The following is a 21,605-nucleotide window of genomic DNA, read 5'->3' as shown; positions in this document are numbered from 1 at the left end:
TTCCTGCTATAACTACTTAGTGAGACTAAGTTAGTATATAAAAATACAATTAATTTTTGTAGGTTGTACATCACAAAATTTCAGTACATCTTGGCCTCCAGACTAGCACACAGCGAAAGATAGGAACATGGCAGATGATCTTTATTTATACTTACTGTATGCGGGTAGAGCAGGAATGGATAACAGCACTGCATGATTACTTTTAAAAAATTAATTTCTAAAATAATAACCATTTAGTAATTTTATGCTACAGTTTTTTGTTTTGTTTTGTTTTGTTTGCTAACACCCCTCACCATTACGGAATACATTTACAAGCTGGGAATGATACTACCCGGCTCTTTCAGGAGTTGTGTATGTCTTAGTCTAAGAAAACCAATACAAAATTAGCCAGGTGTGGTGGGGCGCACCTGTAATTCCAGCTACTGGGGAGGCTAAGGCAGGAGAATCGCTTGAATCTGGGAGGCGGAGGTTGCAGTGAGCCGAGATCACGCCATTGCACTCCAGCCTGGGCAACAAGAGTGAAACTCTGTCTCAAAAAGAAAAAAAAAGAAAAGAAAAGAAAAGAAAAACCAGTCGGGGCCAGGCCCAGTGGTTCACAACTTACGTAATTCCAGCACTTTGGGAGGCCAAGGCAGAAGGAGCACTTGAGTCCAAGAGTTTGAGACCAGACTGGGCATTACGGCAAAACCCCAGCTCTCCAAAAAATACAAGTATTAGCTAGGTGTGGTGGCACACGTCTGTAGTCCTAGTTCCTGAGGGGTGAACTGAGATGGGAGGATTGCTTGAGCCTAGGAGGTCAAGGCTGCAGTGAGCTGAGATCGTGCCACTGCACTGCAGGCTGGGCCACAGAGAAAGACTCTGTCTCAAAAAATAAATACATAAAAAATAAATTAAAAAGAATAAGAAAAAACAGTCTGACGTGCTATAAGTTGCATTTAACTGCAAACATATAACTTGAAAAAACATAGCTAAAGGTTTTTCATCTTTAATAAAGTCATTTTCTTCTTAAAAATGGATCTAGGGTAGGTTTTTGTTGTTGTTGTTGTTTTTGTTTTTGTTTTTTTTGAGGCAGAGTTCCACTCTTGTTGCCCAGACCGGAGTGCAATGATGCGATCTCGGCCCACTGCAGCCTCCACCTCCGGGGTTCAAAGGATCCTCCTGCCTCAGCTTCCTGAGTAGCTGGGATTACTGGAACAGCGCCACCATGCTCAGCTAATTTTTGTATTTTTGGTAGAGATGGGGTTTCACCATGTTGGCCAGGCTGTTCTCAAACTCCTGACCTCAAGTGATCCAGCAGCCTCAGCCTCCCAAAGTGCTGGGAAAACAGGTGTGAGCCACCATGCCCGGCTGTAATTCTTTTTAAAAAACAGCTAGAAGATACAATTTTGCCTTCATCTTAAGTATATGAAATACTGTTAGAATATGTTGAATTATTTCTACTTAGATAACCTCATAACTAAATTATTGCCACAATATGAATAGCCTTTAGCCATAAAATTAAAAGCATAAGAACACGACATTTATAAAGAATACTTAGAAAGCAGAAAATTTTCAGCTTACAAAATAGTTGTTTTCTACAGAGTTGTGCAAACTGACATATTGGTACGCTGCTACAAAATAATTTTATTATAGTCACAGGCTAACCTCAAAAAATTTCACTAGAAATATGTTGTTTTCTTTCCTTCCTTTATTCTCACCTTCCTTGTTACTTTGTTATTGAAAATGGTATAACATGATTATTATTCTTGTCAAATAAGATTAAAGTCATTTATTTTTACCCACACAAAATCAGAAGAGTTCCTGAAGTAAATGAAGAACAGCTGGAAAAGAAGGTAAACTATATTTTAAAAGATGTTCAGAACTTCACACACACAAAAAAGCCCAGGCCCAGATGGCTTCGTTGGTGAATGCTATCAAACATTTAAAGAAGAATATGAATTCTTAAGAAACTCTTCTAAAAATAGAAGAAGAAGGATTACTTCCCAATTTAACCTGAGGCCAGTATCACTTTGATATCAAAACCAAAAACATCACACAAAAACAGAAAAATACAAACCAATATTTCCTATGAATATGAATGCAAAAACCTCAAAAAATAGCAGACTAAATCTAGCTACATAAAAAAATGATTACACTCCATGACCAAATGTTATGTTATCTCGGGAAAGCAAGGTTAGTTTAACATCCAAAATTCAATTAATGTAATAAACCATATCTGTAGAACAAAGGATAAAAACCACATCATCAATCATCATCTCAAAAGATGCAAGAAAAAACATGGGCAAAATCTAACATTCTGTCATGACAGAAACCCTTAGCAAACTAGAAACAGGAAGAAAACTAAGAGCTGGGCGTGGTGGCTCACACCTGTAATCCCAGCACTTTGGGAGGCCAAGGTAGGAGGATCCATCGAGCCTAAGAGTTCAAGAGCAGTCTGGGCAATATAGTGAGACCTTGCCTCTACAAAAATATTAAAAAGTTAGCTGAGTATGGTGGTGTGGGCCTGTACTCCGAGCCACTCAGGAGGCTAAAGTGGAAGTGTTGCTTGAGCCTGGGAGGCAGAGGTTGCGGTAAACCGAGATTATGCCACTGCACTCCAGCCTGGGTAACAGAGATGTCATCTCAAAAAAAAAAAAAAAAAAACCCAAAACTAAAATAAACTAGGAACAGAAACAAACCTCCTCAATCTGATATAAAACATGTACAGAAACCCCACATTCATCATACTTAACGGTGAAAGGCTAAATATTTCACCCTGAAGATCAGAAAAAAGACAAGAATATACACTCTCACCATTTCTATTCAACATTACACCAGGGGCGATTAGGCAAGAAAAAAAATTCTAAAATACAAATTGGAAAGAAAGAAGTAAAACATGCCTATTTGCAGATAACAGGATCTTAATACATAGAAAATTCATAGGAATGTAATTAAAAACTATTAAAAATAATAAACTGGGCCAGGTGTGGTGACTCACGCCTGTAATCCCAGCACTTTGGGAGGCCGAGGCAGGTGGGTCACCTGAGGTCAGGAGTTTGAGACCAGCCTGGCCAATATGGTGAAATCCCATCTCTACTAAAAATACAAAAATTAGCTGGGCGTGGTAGCTTGCACCTGTAATTCCAGATGCTTAGGAGGCTGAGGCAGGAGAATTGTTTGAACTCAGAAGACAGAGGTTGCAGTGAGCTGAGATTGTGCCACTGCACTCCAGCCTGGGCGACAGAGCAAGATTCCATCTCAAAAAAATACATAAATAAAATAAGTAAATAAATAAAAAAATCTAGTAAATCTCAAGATATGAGATCAACATATAAAAATCAATTGTATTGCTATACATTAGCAATTAACAGTCTAAAAATTAAGAACATTCTACTTACAATATCATCAAAAAGAATAAAATTCTTAGGAACAAATTTAATAAAAGAAGTACAAGACTTGGCCAGGCATGGTGGCTCACGCCTGTAATCCCAGCACTGTGGGAGGCCGAGGTGGGCGGATCACCTGAGGTCAAGAGATCCAGACCATCCTGGCCAACATGGTGAAACCCCATCTCTACTAAAAATACAAAAATGTAGCTGGGCGTGGTGGCACGTGCCTGTAGTCCTAGCTACTTGGGAGGCTGAGGCAAGACAATCTCTCAAACCTGGCAGGCGGAGGTTGCAGTGAGCCAAGATCACTCCAGCCTGGTGACAGACTGACACTCCATCTCAAAAAAAAAAAAAAAAGTAGTACAAGAATTAAAGTCTGGGCTGGGCACAGTGGCTCACACCTATAATGCTGACATTTTGGGAGGCCGGGGTGGGTGGATCGATTTGAGTACAGGAGTTGGAGACCAGCCTGGGCAACATGGCAAAACCCTGTCTCTACAAAAAACCACCCAGGCATCACGATGCACACCTATAGTCCCAGCTACTCAGGAGGCTGAAGCGGGAGGATCACTTGAGCCTGGAAGGCAGTGGTTGCAGTGAACCAAGATTGCACCACTGCACTCCAGCCTGGATGACAGAGCAAGACCATCTCAAAAAAAAGACTCTACTCTAAAGACTACAAACTATGTTGAAAAGGCCATGTGTGGTGGCTCACACCTGTTATCCCCGCACTCTGGGAGTCTGTCTCAAAAATAAAAAAAAAAGAAAAAGAAAGAAAAAAAGAAAGAGGTTATCATAGGATTAGGTGAGATTTTATATATAACAAATATCTTTCCCATCACAGGAAATATGAATCATTTGTTATTTTTATTTCACTATGTTGTGAACATTTTTACAAGCTCTTTATTTTTCTGAATAATTATGCTTACTATATTAACTAAATTTTTTTTTTTTGACAGAGTTTCACTCCTGTTGCCCAGGCTGGAGTACAATAGTGCAATCTTGGCTCATTGAAACCTCCACCTTCCAGGTTCAAGTGGTTCTCCTGCCTCAGCCTCCCAAGTAGCTAGGATTACAGGTGTGTGCCACCACGCCCGACTAATAAGAGGTGTACTATCATCATCCCCATTTAATAAAGAAATAAAGGCTGACAAACTTGCCTAGCTTGCATAATTAATAAATATATTGAACCAAAGGCTTAAACCCAAATTTCTCTGATTGCAAATGTTATGTTCTGTATCATTATACTATACAGCTACGTTAGGTTGGATTCAGAAAATGTGGTATATATACAACATGGAATACTAGGCAGCCATAAAAAGAATGAGATTATGTCCTTTGCAGCAACATGGATGGAGCTGGAGGCCATAATCCTAAACAAATTAGTGCAGGAAGAGAAAACCAAATACTGCATGTTCTCACTTACAAATGGGAGCTAAACATTGGGCACACATAGATATAAATATGGAAACAAGAGATACTGCGGACTACTAGAGAGTGGAGGGATGAGGATGGGTAGTGAGTACAATGCTCACTACCTGGTGATGGAATCCATACTCCTAACCTCAGCATCACACAATATTCCCATGTACTCAATCTGCACATGTACTCCCTGTAACTAAACTATAAGTTGAAATAAAAATAAAATAAAATTATATATTTAAATTGTAAATTATCATCCCACAATTTTAATAAAGGTGTGTATATGTGTTTGTTTATATAAACATATATGCATATACATGTTTTAGAAAGACAGGAATATGCAAAATGTTAATAGTGGTAAATTTTAGGGGTTGGTTTCTTTGTGATTATGTGTCGTAAATAAGCTACTTTTGTAATAGAAAAAATAAATAAATGCACTCCAAATATTTTCTTCAATAAAGAAATTAGGCAAAAAAAGAAAATATACAAATCAATGTGTTTAAAGTTTTCTCAATATTTAAGCTCCACTTTAGAATAATAAATCCACTTATATATTGAGTATAAACTTTGATTAACAAACATAAACTCGTGGTGGTGCACACCTACAATCTCAGCTACTCAGGAGGCTGAGGCAGGAGAATCTCTTGAACCTGGGAGGTTGCAGTGAGCTGAGATTGCGCCACTGCACTCCAGCCTGGGTGACAGAGCAAGACTCTGTCTCAAAACAAACAAACAAACAAACAAACAAACAAAACTTACTCTGTAACAGAAACACCCTGTGTGCAAATTCAGTCTTAGCTAATAAGGCTTAACAGTAATTGTTAACTCTCAGATTCTAAAAAAGTTTATTTGGTGAGTTTTTTATTTGATGACTTCATTACATTCTCATCAGCTATGAATTGGAATAATTCCAATTTGAACTATAGTGTGATGTGTTGAATTTTTCTGTTTCTGTCATGTACGCTGTTTTTACTTTAAGATAATAGTGCTTTAAAGTTTATTATTGCCAGTAATAACAATAGCAACTGCTAAGTCCTCCAAGTTAACATCTACCTTAACCTTAAATAAACTGACCTCATTATATTTATTCTTAGCCAAATTAAAAAAAAAAATGTATGGAGATCGAGTGGCATATATTTTAAGAATATAGATTATAAAAACATAATTTCCCTGAAAGTTAAATTCCTCAAAGGAACTAATTTCCAAATCTTCTAACACCTTCTCATTACTTCAATGTGAGTGCTTCAAATATAGAAAAAAACTTTTTATTTCCCCTTGACAAGATCACACTGCTGTGTGCAAATAAACTATGATTAACAAGGTAAATTGGTTCAATATTCTAACATTAACTCCAATTCTATCAAAATGTTCATCCTCTAATATTACAAATCTAGTTTAATCACCAAGATTTGGTCAATTCCCCTCCTGATTAAAAAAAAAACAAAACTTGCAGTTCATTTCCAATGCTAAGAAATAACACAATACATTGACAACATTGCTTCACAAATACCTACTGCTAAGAAAAATGTACAGCTAAATATAATTTTATGTTATCATATAATAAACACTAAAAAAATCAGGCTTACATTTTATGCTGTGCAATAATTCTCCTAATAATTGTTTAAACCAAAATTAGGACAACTAAGGTGCTCAAATGTCACCTTCCCAGGTAAAGCCCATATTGACCCCTACCTTGTTTAACACTGCAACCAGTTCCCCTCCATCCCCCTCCCCTACACACATAATCTTACCCTGGGCAAAACACTCTTTTCTCCTCCTTCTCCTGCTTTTTCTCCTTATCACCTTCTAACATCCATATGATTTACTTTTCTTCTTCCACTTGTGAAGTTGTCTGCCTACTAGTACATAGGACAGCGCCTGTGACATAGCAGGTGCTGTTGAATGAATAATTTTACCCACTAGGTGGGCAGGGGAAGCTATTGTTTTTTATGTATTTATTTATTTACTTTTTGAGATGGAGTTTCACTCTCATCACCCAGGCTGGAGTACAGTGGTGCAATCTTGGCTCACTGCAACCTCCATCTCCCGGGTTCAAGCGATTCTTCTGCCTCAGCCTCCCAAGTATCTGGGATTACAGGTACCTGTCACCATGCCCGGCTAATTTTTGTACGGTAAGTAGAGATGGGGTTTCACCATGTTGACCAGGCTCGTCTTGAACTCCTGACCTTAGGTGATCCACCCGCCCCAGCCTCCCAAAGCACTAGGATTACAGGCATGAGCCACTGCGCCTGGCCGAAGCTATTGTTTTTATCTGAGTATTTGGTGACTTACACAAGAAGTCCCCAACATTTTTTGGGGTGGTTTCGGGGATGAAACTGTTCCACCTCAGATGATCAGGCATTAGTTAGATTCTCATAAGGAGTGCAGCAACCTAGATCCCTCACATCCACAGTTCACAATAGAGTTCGTGCTCCTATAAGAATCTAACGCCACTGCTGATCTGAGAGGAGGCTGAGCTCAGGCAGTAATGCTCACTTGCCCACCGCTCACCTCCTGCTGTGCAGCCCAGTTCCCAACAGGTCAGGTCGAAGTTCCAGGGGTTAGGGATCCCTGACTTATACAAATGGGTGGAAATGTAATGGTTAGTTTTGTAATTAGAGTAAATCCTCATTTTTCACCCAGATTAAAGCAAAAAAAACCTTTTTTCAGGAGCCTTGAGACCTACTAATGCCTCCAAGGTTTAAGACAGACTTATACAGTGGCTCTGAACCTGAAAAGAAAAAAACAAAACAGAACCCAAAGAAAATTCATAGTTCTGAGATTCTGAAGAGAAAAGGGGCAGGGTGGTAATTTTTTGCTATCTGGGAGGAGGTCTCAAAAGACTCTTCTTGCATGGTTATTGCAATGTTTTTCATCACACTTACCATACATATTTTACATACATTATAAAACTATATTACATGCTCATGATAAATTACAAAGGTTCACAGATTCCAGCATTACCATTATTACTTTGACTCATCATGCTCCTGTTATACTAAGTAAATGAAACACAAAAAGGGAAAATAATTTCTGTGGATGTAGAATAAATTCTAGTAATTTTAAATTACAAATAATGCCTTTTGATGGGCTGGCCACACCAAAAGAACTCTAGGCTACAAAATAGTTATGCCAATAATCAACAGTTTTTATAATAAGAAAAACTGAAAAACTATATATATATGTACGTTTTGTTTTGTTCTTTTTGAGACAGAGTCTTTCTCTGTCACCAAGCTGGAGTGCAGTGGGGCGATCTCAGCTCACTGCAACCTCCGCCTCCCAGGTTCAAGCAATTCCCCTGCCTCAGCCTCCCAAGTAGCTGGGACTACAGGCACCCACCACCACGCCTGGGTAATTTTTTGTATTTTAGTAGGGACAGGATTTCACCATGTTGGCCAGGATGGTCTCAATCTCCTAACTTCGTGGTCCACCCGCCTCGGTGTCCCAAAGTGCTGGGATTACAGGCGTGAGCCACCGCACCTGGCCGAAAAAAGTATATTTATTCACCAGAAGCTCTTCCTAATTGCACTGGCGAGTTCTTATGGAATCTGCATACATAGAAAAAAGATTTACTTTTTTTTTTTTTTTTTTTTTGAGACGGAGTCTCACGCTGTTGCCCAGGCTGGAGTGCAGTGGCGCGATCGCGGCTCACTGCAAGCTCCGCCTCCCGGGTTCCCGCCATTCTCCTGCCTCAGCCTCCTGAGTAGCTGGGACTACAGGCGCCCGCCACCGCGCCCGGCTAATTTTTTGTATTTTTAGTAGAGACGGGGTTTCACTGTGGTCTCGATCTCCTGACCTTGTGATCCGCCCGCCTCGGCCTCCCAAAGTGCTGGGATTACAGGCTTGAGCCACCGCGCCCGGCCAAAAGATTTACTTTGTAAGAAAAGTCTTTTCATATACTCCCCACAAAGGTCTAACTCTGACAACTTGAAAAGCAACAAATGACTTTCTGAAAACTATCGGAAAAGAAAAATGTTTTATTACGTTAACTTGTTTAATTTTGCTTCTTGTCCTAAGCCTGAAATGAGATAGATGACATCTGTGCATAATTTCACATGTGCATCACTCTTACAAACTTAGGATTTAGGACTTTTAAAATACATTATTTTTTACACATCTCAAAACACCAAGTTTTTTTTGTTTTGTTTTGTTTTGTTTTTGAGACAGAGTCTCGCTTTGTCGCCCAGGCTGGAGTGCAGTGGTGCAATCTCGGCTCACTGCAGGCTCTGCCTCCCGAGTTCACGCCATTCCGCTGCCTCAGCCTCCCGAGCAGCTGGGACTACAGGCGCCCAAGACAAATTTTTTAAAAATCATTTTTCCTATGTAGCAAATATCTTTAGGCCTAGCATCTGTTTTATCAGAAGTTAATATATTTAAGATGAAAATTCATTTGTATGTTATGCTTGAAAAGGATATTAATACCCTTTCATATGGCAAACTTACTTTTTAGTAAATTCCATTAGTAACAGGCGCACTATTAAGATAGCCCGATTTACTACTTTTTGAGTTCTCAACATGCTGGACACATGTAAAACAGTCACAGTTGTTGTTTTAAAACAAATTTTGCAACCACATTTCTAAACCTTTTCAAACATGAGAGTAAGAAATAAGTATCATGCTCTCAAAAAGTTTCCAAAACTACATGGTCTCAAAAGTACACATTTAAAATTTTGTATATTTAAAATGGCAGATTAACTTTTGAGCTAATCATTTATACAGGGACACAGAAAACAACAAAATGTGTGAACGTTTTGTAGCTTTTTTTTTTTTTTTTTTAATTTTAGACAGAGTCTCACTCACTCTGTCACCCAGGCTGGAGTGCTGTGGTACGAACTCAGCTCACCATAGCCTCCGCCTCCTAGGTTCAAGCAATTATCCTCCTCACCCACCTGAGTAGCTGGGATTACAGGTGACCGCCACCACGCCCGGCTAATTTTTTGTATTTTTAGTAGACATGGGGTTTCACCATGTTGGCCAGGCTGCTCTCGAACTCCTGACCTCAGGTGATCCACCCGCCTCAGCCTCCCAAAGTGCTGGGATTACAGGTTTAAGCCACCGCACCTGGCCTGTTTCTTTTTTCTTTCTTTCTTTCTTTTTTTAAGAGATAGCTCACACCCATTTTCTGGCTGTCCTTCAGGCTTGAGTTCTTTGATTCAGTTCTCATGCCTTTATCTATTTGTGCATCATTATGTTGCACATGTCCAAGAATTAAGTGTTGACTTTCAGTGGTGTAAAAGCAAAAAAAAAAAAAAAAAAAAAAAAAAAAAAATTCCTATTTACAGTACATTCATGGTTTAAATTGGTACACAAACAGTTTTTCTTAGGCTTTTATCATTAGCCAACATCACCATACTCATTCAACAAAAATTATATAACTTCTTATTTCTTTATGCCTATCTGAAGAACTCAGACTGCTGGGTACTGTGAGTTGGATAAGTCCCCCTGCCCCTCAAGACCAAAATTACAGCAAAGTCTCTGTCAAGGTTTCATATTAAAATGTTGAAAGTGGATACAAAATCAAGAGACTAAAACAGTGTATTTTCAATCATGTTTCACACTATTTTTAGTGTATAAGAAGGAAATCAACCTTCATGTAACTGCCTTAGGCATATAACTGCCTGAAATTTTCTGGGTAGCCAGAGTGGCAACTGACAAGGATTCAGACTTATTGATGAACTATTAAATACCGCAAGCGAATGTTACTCACTATACTACTTAGATTTCTGGTAGAGCAAAGCAATGACTAAAAGGCAGGTGTCCTGGATGCTAGTCCTTCTACTGACTGTAAGTGGTAAGTTATTTTATCTCTTTGGATTTTGCTTTCCTCATCTATAAAATACAAGATTTGGCCAGGAGTGGTGGCTCACACCTTTAATCCCAGCACTTTGGGAGGCTGAGGTTGGCGGATCACTTGAGGCCAGGAGTTTTGAGAACAGCCTGCTAACATGGTGAAACACCTTGTCTACTAAAAATACCAAAAAAAAAATTATCTGGGTGGTGTATGCCTGTAATCCCAGCTACTCAGGTAGATGAGGCATGAGAATCTCTTGAACCTGGGAGGCGGAGGTTGCAGTGAGCCGAGATCGTGTCACTCCACTCCAACCTGGGCAACAGAGCGAGACTCAGTCTCGAAAAATAAAAAATAAAAAATAAAATGTGAGATTTGAAGGAGATATCTTGTAAATCCCTTTTAGCCCCAACACTCATTTTTTTTTAGCATGTTAAATACCATCAAATAGAAACCAATCAGATGTTTACTATTTTTGACAGAATCTAGAATATCCATAAATAGCACCTCATTCACAGTATTCACAGGAGAAAGCAAAAAAAGTACTATCTTTATATGCAGTATGAGTCATGGACTGGGACAGCAACTTGTAAAAGGTCACAAAACTGTAGCATCCCGAGAACAGTTACACTAATTTTTTACTTTTTTTTTCCTTTTTTAGAGGCAGGGTCTTGCTCTGTCGCCCAGGCATGATCACAGCTCAATGCAGCCTCGACCTACAAGGCTCAAGGGATCCTCCCTCCTCAGCCTCCCAAGTAGCTGGCACTAAAGGCATGTGCTACCATGCCCAGCTAATTTTTTAGTAGAGATGAGGTCTCACTATGTTGCTCAGGCTGGTCTCAAACTCCTGGGCTCAAGTGATCTTTATGCCTCAGCCTCCCAAAGTACTGGGATTGTAGGTGTGAGCCACGGCACCAGGCTGATCCTAGTATCTTGGTTGCGATTGCAGTTTTCTATTCACTATACTATCTTTGTTGCTGTTTGGCAATACTTAGCAATGTGTGTAACCTCTCCCACTCCCAATTAGCCGATTTGCTCTCTAATGGACTCAAACTTACCCTGCTCAATTTTTTACTGCTTGGTATCCAAAACATTCTCCTTCCCCTTCAGTTCTAGCATTAGAATAATTACCGATGATACCTTCTCGTTTCCTAAGGATACAAATTAGAGTTCCAGGTACAGTATTTGTCTCATTTTCTATATTATTAACTTTCTACATAAATTTTAACCACATAAAGACTCTGTCACTACTATCTCTATATTAATCAGTATCTGCTCGAGGCCGGTACCTTTAAACAGATCCAATACACCTAAGCATCAAGTGGCTGAAAAAGACACCAGAGGTTCTTTGTACTATTTGCTACAATGGTTTTGGACCTTCCTTCCTCTGTGATTGTTCTCTTATGCTCTTTCAGGACTCCCAGGCTCCTAGTCCTTGATATCAACGAATGAAATTAGTTTCCCAGGTTCTCTAAAGACATTGGCTTGAACATTTCTTCTGCATTTTTCCATAACTTTCCCAAGCAGAATATCCTGCCCTAGCTGTATTCTCCAAGACGTATGTTCTATCAATAATCTGGCTGGCCAAAACCTCAACAAAGTCCCTTTGCTCCCACCTCCCCTGCACAAGTTTGTAGACTTCTCCCTAAAACTGGCAGACATGTACAAGTGAGAGGTCACACTCTATTCCCTGTATCCAGGAAAGGTGGAGGGTGTAAATTCTAGCTTCCAACTAGTTCCAGCGAATTGCACCTCACATTAGGCATTCTTGTCTCATAGTCTCTCTGGGACTCTACCTATCCCAGAAAAAAACTGAATAAACTGCACAGCTTTCTTATGCACAAGCTGCCATGGATACTCAAGAATCCATGAGTCTCAGACTTCAAAGGGCTAACATTCAGCCAGTATACTCTTACGGCCTCAAAGTTTGTTAAAATACTGAAATTCTTACCATTTGGCAAATAGTGTCCTGAGCCACTGCCGAATCCTGTAGCCCAGCATATTCTCTAGGATCCTTACTAACCCATCAACAGGCTAAGGACGGGAACCCTAAAGGGCCCATAGGTCCCTTCTCTAGCATAGTAACCAGCCTCTATTTTGACTGGTTAGTAGCCATGCAGTCAACCCCTACTCCCAGCCCCCAAAGTTGTACCTTCTGGACAATGCCTTTGGATTCTTCTAGATACTCCCAAGGACTAGGCTGTGCATTTCTTACCTTTGCCACCCAGATGCGGGGCAACTCAAATGGGTCTGCAAAGTAACAGATATAGCACTAGCCAGTCCAGATTACTGAATCCAGTTCTTTGATGTCTCCTCTGCCAGAGCTGGCCTGGTACCTGGCAGAAGATATGATACCAGTGGCAGTGGCATTGGCACCTCACCAGGCAAATGCCCGGTGCCTTGTTTTTTTTTTTAGATGGAGTCTCGCTCTGTTGCCCAGGCTGGAGTGCAGTGGCATGATCCCAGCTCATTGCAACCTCCACCTCCTGGGTTCAAGCGATTCTCCTGCCTCAGTCTCCTGAGTAGCTGGGATTACTGCTACTGGGTGTCTGCTACCATGCCCGGGTAATTTTTGTATTTTCAGTAGAGATGGGGTTTCTTCATGTTGGTCAGGCTGGTCTTAACTCCTGACTTCAAATGATCCGCCTGCCTCAGCCTCCCAAAATGCTGGGATTACAGGCATGAGCCACCCTGCCCTGCCGGTGCCTTTTGATTCCGAGGCTGTGACTACTCACCACTGATTCCCCACAGTTGCCTTCATGTGGCTGGTTACCTGTGGGAACTGCAGCCTGCCCAAAATTTTGAATGAGGCAGCCAGGAAGGGCAATGTGCTAGCTGGCGGACTGGGCCACCACACCAACTATTACATAATTTAAATATTACTTCTGAAAAAAAGGCATATGCAACCAAGCTACCTATGTTTTTTTACCCCTTCTGACATATCTGATGACTTAGCCCTGGTGAAAAAACAATCAAAGACACTTGTTGATTGCCAAGAATTGGGTCAGCTAGCTGATAGGCCATCAAATTTTAACTGCATTTTTTTCCCTATTTTTGCTTAATGTATTTAAGACCACCTCCTTACAATTTCCAGAGAGAAAATACGAAACAAGAAACAGACTTGGTTTCAAATACATAAAGAGTGTGCTGGAGTTTAAAGCATTACTAATAACATTGTTACAGAAGAATGACAGCTTACTCCAGGGTACTTCAGTATTCCTGAGGAATAAACATGATTTCTCTTTTCCTCCCACTGGGATGTTGTCAGGTGGTCACTGCTCCTGTCCTTTGACATGTTTTCCATGCAGAATATATGGAACCTGGAAATCACGCTGACAGTTGGAATAAACCATTCCTAATCCCATGCCAGAACCAAAGGCCACATTCTTCTTTTAAAGAAGGTGAGAAAACAATCCCTAATCCAAAACCAGTACCTATCTACCACATCCAGCAGGCACTGGTCCCACTTCCTGCTCAGCTCCACCTCTGACATGTTCCCCACCCACAGCTCCAGCTTTCCTCTCACTCTAGACATCTTGTAATGATTCTACACGCAAAAGTTCAAAGTAAGAACTCCTGAATCTTTCAGCTACTCTAATATGGGTTCTGACCTGATAGCACCTTGTCACCATTCTTGCCCAAGACTTGACAGTCCAGCTCATATTAGGGTAGGTAGGCTTATATGGGAGTGATGTGAGGTGTTCATACAAATTAAAGTGAACTCCTGCTTCTCAAAGAAAACAAGTCTCTTTTGGTCAAGAAAAAGAGGGGTTTCACTAAATGACACTCTTGGTAACCTGCCATCCCTCTCAAATGGATGTATTCACTTTCAGAGTGAGATTCAGTTTCCACAATAGAGAGAGGGAAAACACGAGTTGAGGAGAACCCCATCTTTCTCTAATAAATGCTAGTGCTTTTTAATGGGGGAAAACAAACAAAAACCCCAAAGAACTCTGGCTCTAAAAGGACCAGGGTAGTCTCATGTACTAACTGTACAGAAGGCATAAACCAGTCTACTCGTCTTTCTTTACATCAGAGAGGTCTCCTTGCTCCCAAGTTTTCAGTTTCTTCTAACCAATAACCTGGACAGCTGAAATGATCCAGCTGATTCTCTGTCACATGATCTGGAAATCCAGGCAACAACAGAGGTCACATCACCCTGAGAGATGCTCCACTCCAAACCCTCTGGCCATCACTGAAACTAAGACAAATAAACTGGATCAACCAAGAGATGGCCAAACATAAGCTACACCTGACCAAAGTCACGGCCACCCTGCAGTGCCTTCCAAAGAGCAGAGTGCTGGAGGAGAAATGGAGGAGACTACACTATCAGATGGGCAGATGTGCCTCAGTAGAATGAGCCCCACACAAATATTATGGCTTTGCCACACCACTGCCCTGACAGGCTGCCTCAGGCTGCACAAGTTATTCAACAAACATGACAAAATGTTCCATGGCCTCCCAACTGATACAATGTTCACAGATGTTTCCTCTCACTACTGTAGTATGCTCCACACCAAACAGTGCTATTCAAGTGTCATCTATACTGATGCCAGTCCATGAAGTTTGCTACTGATCCACAAGTACAGAAATTGAGAATAACCAAAAAAAAAAAAAAGGGTATAGAAATTTGACACAGTAATTTTTTTTTTCTTTGAGAGAGTCTCTCTCTGTCACCCAGGCTGCAGAGCAGTGGCGTGATCTCAGCTCATTTTAACCTCCACCTCCTGGGTTTAAGTGACTCTCCCATCTCAGCCTCCTGAGTAGCTAGGATATAGGCATGAGCCACCATACTTAGCTAATTTTTATATTTTTTGGTAGAGATGGGGTTTCATTATGTTGGCCAAGCTGGTCTCAAACTCCCGGTCCCTGTAATTCCTACCAAAGTGTTGGGATTACAGGCGTGAGCGACTGTATGTAGCTGACACAGTAATTATGGTCTGCTGAATTTAACAAAATATTTGGTTTGTATTTTAAAATTTTTTGTAATTCACTTCATTCATTCATTCATTCATTCAAGACAGAATCTCATTCTATTGCCTAGGCTGGAGTGCAGTGGTGCGATCTTGGCTCACTGCAATCTCCGCCTCCTGGGTTCAAGCGATTCTCATGCCTCAGCTGAGTAGGGGGGATTACAGGTGTGAACCACCATGCCCAGCTAATTTTTGCATTTTTAGTAGAGATGGCATCTTGCCATGTTGGCCAGACTGGTCTTAAACTCCTAACCTCAAGTGATCCACCCACCTCGGCCTCCCAAAGTGCTGGGATTACAGGTGTGAGCCACCACACCCGGACCTAGTAATCATTTCTTTATTACACATTACCAAAGTATCAGACTGTGATGGACTGGAATTTTAAAAAAATTTATCTTTTGGCTGGGCATGGTGGCTCACCCCTGTAATCTCAGCACTTTTGGAGGCTGAGGCAGGTGGATCGCTTGAGCCCAGGAGTTCGAGGCAGCCTGGCAAACATGGTGAAACCCCAATTCTACAAAAAATTTAGCTGAGCAGGGGGGCGCACACCTATAGTCCCAGCTACTCAGGAGGCTGAGGCACAAGAATTGTTTGAACCCAGGAGGTGGAGGTTGCACTGAGCAGAGATTGTGCCATTGCACTCCAGACTGGGTGACAGAGTGAGACTCTGCCTCAAAAAAAAAAAAAAAAAAAAAATTAAAATTAAAATTAAAAAAGAAATATTGTTGTATGAATAAATACATTACTGTTTCTTGCTTCTAAACCTTTGATTATTCAGCTGCCACTGCCTACAGGCCCTTTTCTCATATTCTCTCCTTCTTGCTAAGTCTGATTTAAACTAGGCTTAGGCACCAACTCCTATAGGAAGCCTTCCTTGAACCTGGCCCTCTACTTTTCACTCACTGACTACCAATCCATAAACTGAACAGTGAAAAGTAACTACACAGCTACACATTCACGCAGACAACAGAATTTTACTTCTTCTTCTCCTCACTACTGGTTCATATTTTTGAAACCAGAAAACACCATTCCATCCCTGGTAACTACGGATTCCACTTGTTACTTTCCTACTACACTAAGTACTTCTTTACATTAACTGCATACGTTGTCCCAAGGCTCAAGATACACCTTAAAAACTTAAGGGAAAAAAAAAAAAGCATTCCTATATACACCAGGAAAGTCAGTGCAGCAAGGAAGCCTCATTATTTTTTTTCTATACAATGTTCTCATGACTGCCAAATTCTGGAAGTCATCTTCTGGGTCTATTCAAAGTCAATCTCATGAACTCTCATTTCCAACTTACATCTATCATATTCTTCACACTGTTCTTGACCTGCACGGACTCCAATCTCTGCTCTGTACCTTGGCTAAGCACAGACAACCTGGGCATAAAGAGTCAGAGTAAACTATAGAAATTTACCCAAGCTTACTTCTTCCTGTCCCACTCCCTATCATGACCAAGGACAATCCAGATAAAGCCCTTGTTCAGGGCTGGGAAGGCAGGCAGGAAGCTTATAGTCCAATTCTGTACCTTTAAATCAGTCCATCTCTCACCAAGAAACCATACAGCAAACAGCCACTAAACAAGCCTCAAACATCCCAACACCATTCATGGCAATGCTCTAGAATCATTCTTCTACACTTAACCTTACTCAGTTACATTTTAGTTCTTGGCTCCTGACTCTGTCTACCAGTTTACCATGCCCTTGTCTAGTATTTGCTGACTGAACTTTTTTCCCAAGCATAACCTTTGGTGTTTTCTGAGACTTTTAGTCGGGTTCTACTGTGGCTCTTTTCACTGCTTGCTGCCTTGGGTATGATGCCCACCTGAGCTTCAGCCCTGGAGATCTACTATGCGCTCTGTGCCTTTAGCAGGTCTACCTAGGTCCCAAAAGAATTCACGTGACCAAACACATTTCTTAGAAATTCCACATCAATGTCATACCATAGCAATTTATCCACGTCTTGCTTGAACAATTATTTAACTACTGACGGGCTGCTTCTCATTTCCTTTCTCTACTGAATGCTATCTATCCTGTCTACAAATAAAATTCTTTCTCTATAAGTAAATTGTTTCTAAATAACTTCTACTTCAGTTTAAAAGTAGAAAATAAAAAGTCAGAAAGAACAATACAATTAAACATTCAGAATACGTCACCAGGTGCAGTGGCTCACGCCCATAATCCCAGCACTTAGGGAGGATCACTTGAGGGCAGGAGTTCAAGACTAGCCTGTAGAGACCCTGTCTCTACAAAAAATTAAAAAACAAACAAAAAAAAACCCAGGCAGGGTGGCACGTGCCTGTAGTCCTAGCCACTCAAAAGGTTGTAATAGGAGGACTGCTTGAACCCTGGAGTTCAAGGCTGCAGTGAGCTGTGATCACACCACTGAACTCTAGCCTGGGTGACAGACACTGTGTATCACAACAACAACAAAAAAAAAGGCCGGGCGCAGTGGCTCACACCTGTAATCCCAGCACTTTGGGAGGCCGAGGCGGGTGGATCATCTGAGGTCAGAAGTTCGAGACCAGCCTGACCAACATGGTGAAACCCTGTCTCTACTAAAAATACACAAAATTAGCTGGGTGTGGTCGTAGGCACCTGTAATCCCTGCTACTTGGGAGGCTGAGGCAGGAGAATTGCTTGTACCTGGGAGGTGGAGGTTGCCGTGAGCCGAGATCACGCCACTGCACTCCAGCCTGGGTGACAGAGCGAGACTCCATCTCAAAAAAAAAAAAAAAAAAAAACTATTATTCTTAAAAATAAAAAATGTGGTAACAGTATCTTAAAATATTATAAACTGCCTCTTGTGCCTTCCAAACTGTCCCCTCTTCCTCTCTGTCTACTGAGTCTTAGGACAACTCTATCACTTTTCTTTTTCTATTTTTTTTGAGATGGAGTCTCACTCTGTTGCCCAGGCTAGAGTTAAGCAGCATGATCTCGGCTCACTGCAACCTCCAACTCCTGGGTTCTAGCAGTTCTTCTGCCTCAGCCTCCCAGTAGCTGGGATTACAGGCATGCATCACCACACCCAGCTAATTTTCTATTTTTAATAGAGATGAGGTTTCAGCATTTTGCCCAGGCTGGTCTTGAACTCCTGACCTCAAGTGATCTGCTGACCTCGGTCTCCTAAAGTGCTGGGCTTACAGGTGTGAGCCACTGCACCTGGCCCACTTTTCTAACTATTGTAAAAATAGAAAACTGATATCCTCTCAAAATGATGCTCCCATTCTGAATGAGTCATTTCACAGGAGCCCAGGATGCAATCAAGTAACGGTTTCACGTAACTACAGGTAGGCTGATATCACACCGTCACATGAACATTATACATAATGTTACTTATGAGAAACAAGGGGGAAAATGTCTCCACGAAAACGAAGAGATAGGAGAAAAAGACTTGCCACATTAACTTGACATTAAAACAAAATGAAAACCTTTTTTTTTCTTTTAAAGAAATGGGTTTGTGTGGGCTGCCCAATACACTGCTGTGTGAAATTAATCATACCAAATTTGCCAGTAAAAAAATGAAAATATCGGCTGGGCGTGGTGGCTCATGCCTCTAATCCCAGTACTTTGGAAGGCCAAGGCGGGTGGATCACAAGGTCAGGAGCTCGAGACCATCCGGGTTAACACAGTGAAACCCCGTCTCTACTAAAAATGCAAAAAATTAGCCGGACTACTCGGGAGGCTGAGGCAGGAGAATGGCATGAACCCGGGAGGCGGAGCTTGCAGTGAGTCAAGATCGCTCTACTGCACTCCAGCCTGGGTGACAGAGCGAGACTCCATCTCAAAAACAAAAGGAAATATCAATGTAATTAGATCATACCAACAGACTTTGCAATATAGGTGAGAAAACTTTGCCATTACTCACGATAAAAAGGCATTTGCATCATCATAAATTGTTTTGAGCAATTCCAGACTAATCCATCAATGCTAATAAGGAATATATCTTCGATAAATTAGATAATGAAAAAAATCAAACTCTATCCTTCTAGACCTACTACAGCATTTTTGTTTGTTTGTTTTTTGAAACAGAGTCTTGCCCTGTCTCCCAGGCTGGAGTACAGTGGCTCAATCTCAGCTCACTGCAACCTCTGCCCTCCTGGATCAAGGAATTCTCCTACCTCAGCCTTCCAAGTAGCTGGGATTACAGGCATGCACCACCACAGCAGGGTAACTTTTTATTTTTTATTTGCATTTTTGGTAGAGACGGGGTTTCATCATGTTGGCCAGGCTGGTCTCGAACACCCGGCCTCAAGTGATCCGCCCTCCTCAACTTCCCAAAGTGCTGGGATTACAGTCTGAGTCCAGCCTATTACAGCATTTCTAACTACTATAAAAATGGGTTGTTTCCTTCTCTGCTCATCTTCAGTGTATTATCAAAAGAGGCAAAATCATCAAAAGGCAAACAAAAATCACAGAATTCCAAGACTAAAATAAGAACTATTTCAGCAGAAACTCTAAAATATTCATGTTGCTTAATCCATCCAATAACCCTACACTGTAGATTAAAAAGACTTAATCATTTAATTATGAGGAAAAGTTTCAGAAAATTACATGAGTTGATCAAGCTGCAGTCAAAACTGCAACTTTGAATTCTGCAATTTCAAACTCTGTGTTGTACTAAATTAGTGGTTTCTGTCTCCCTCTGCCCTTTACAACAATCCCTGAGATACTTCTAAGGAGCAGTCTGAAACTACAGAACTCCATTGTTCCATGAACACCACTGTCAAGCAACTTACTATATACTTCTTGATGAAACACATTCCATTTTCAGAAAGCTTTGAATACTGGAAGTCATTAAAAGCATTTATATTTGGACAGGCATGGTCTCTCACACCTGTAATCCAAGCACTTTGGGAGGCTGAGGTAGGCAGATCACCTGAGGTCGTAAGTTCAATACCAGCCTGGCTCTACTAAACCCCGTCTCTACTAAAAATACAAATATTAGCCGGGTATGGTGGCACGCGCCTGTAATCCCAGCTACTTCGGAGGCTGAGGCAGGAGAATCGCTTGAACCCAGGAGGTGGAGGTTGCAGTGAGCTGAGATCGTGCCATTGCAGTCTAGCCTAGGTGACAGAGAGAGACTCTGTCTCAAAAAAAAAAAAAAAAAAAAAAAGGCATTTATATTGCACTAATTAGTGCCTCAAAACAGCTATGGAACACAGTACGATTTAATTAAAGTATAATACTATAACATCTCAGTGTTGCTTCTTAAAGGTGCCAGCAGAAATAATTTCTGGGAGTATTCAAACACAAATCAAGCTTTTTTTTAGGTGCTTAATACTGAGCCAGACCCTAAGGACATAAAAACACAGTCCCTGCATTCAAAATTGTTAATCCCACAAAGCAAGACTAGTACTAATCCATATTCTATGTAAGAGCCATCGGGTTCCCACCATCTTCATCAAGCTATCTATTCGCTTCATCAAGCTATATATTCAAGAGTAGAAGGCTTACCTTATTTACTTTTATATTTCCATCACTAGCATGTAAAAGCGGTGCAATAAATGTTCAATGCAAGTCTAGATAACAATTCCTTAAAATTTAAAAAGCTAAATTTTTAAGCAGTATAAACGACAAACAAGTTATTTCCATCATTAATTCACACAATCAACTTTTTCACTTCAAATAGTCAAATTATATTAATAGACCATAAGCTACAAAACCAAGGTAAAACTTCCTTAGAACGCAATCATGGCCACCTACAGTGGCTCATACCTGTAATCCCAGCACTTTGGGAGACCAAGGCAGGAGAATCACCTGAGCCCAGGAGTTTGAGACCAGCCTGGGAAACACAGTGAGATCCTATCTCTAAAAAAATTTAAAAATTAGCTGGGAGGACTGCTTGAGCCCAGGAGCTCAAGGTTACAGTGTACTATGATTGCACCGCTGCACTCTAGCCTGGCAGCCTGGGTGAAAGAAAGACTCTCTTAAAAAATATGTAAGAAAGAGTCTTGTCTGAGAATTCTGAACCTGAGGTCCTGTGATGGACTTCCAGGGATATGTAAAACTCCAAAAATTTTTGGAAAGAACATACAGCAGATGAATTAGG

General features: G+C 40.9%; 1 protein-coding gene and 1 pseudogene across 7 annotated transcripts in view; both read right to left on the bottom strand.

Annotated features, from left to right (window-relative positions):
* LOC105485999 (NEDD4 binding protein 2 like 2) overlaps positions 1-21,605 on the bottom strand; it is a 113,969-nt gene that overhangs the window by 57,365 nt on the left and 34,999 nt on the right. The window lies entirely within an intron of this gene.
* Positions 8,660-20,508, bottom strand: LOC139359192 (MICOS complex subunit MIC10 pseudogene; annotated as a pseudogene).

This window comes from Macaca nemestrina, chromosome 16, assembly GCF_043159975.1.
Source record: "Macaca nemestrina isolate mMacNem1 chromosome 16, mMacNem.hap1, whole genome shotgun sequence".
NCBI classification, from domain to species: domain Eukaryota; kingdom Metazoa; phylum Chordata; class Mammalia; order Primates; family Cercopithecidae; genus Macaca; species Macaca nemestrina.
This window is presented reverse-complemented; position numbering and strand designations above follow the sequence as displayed.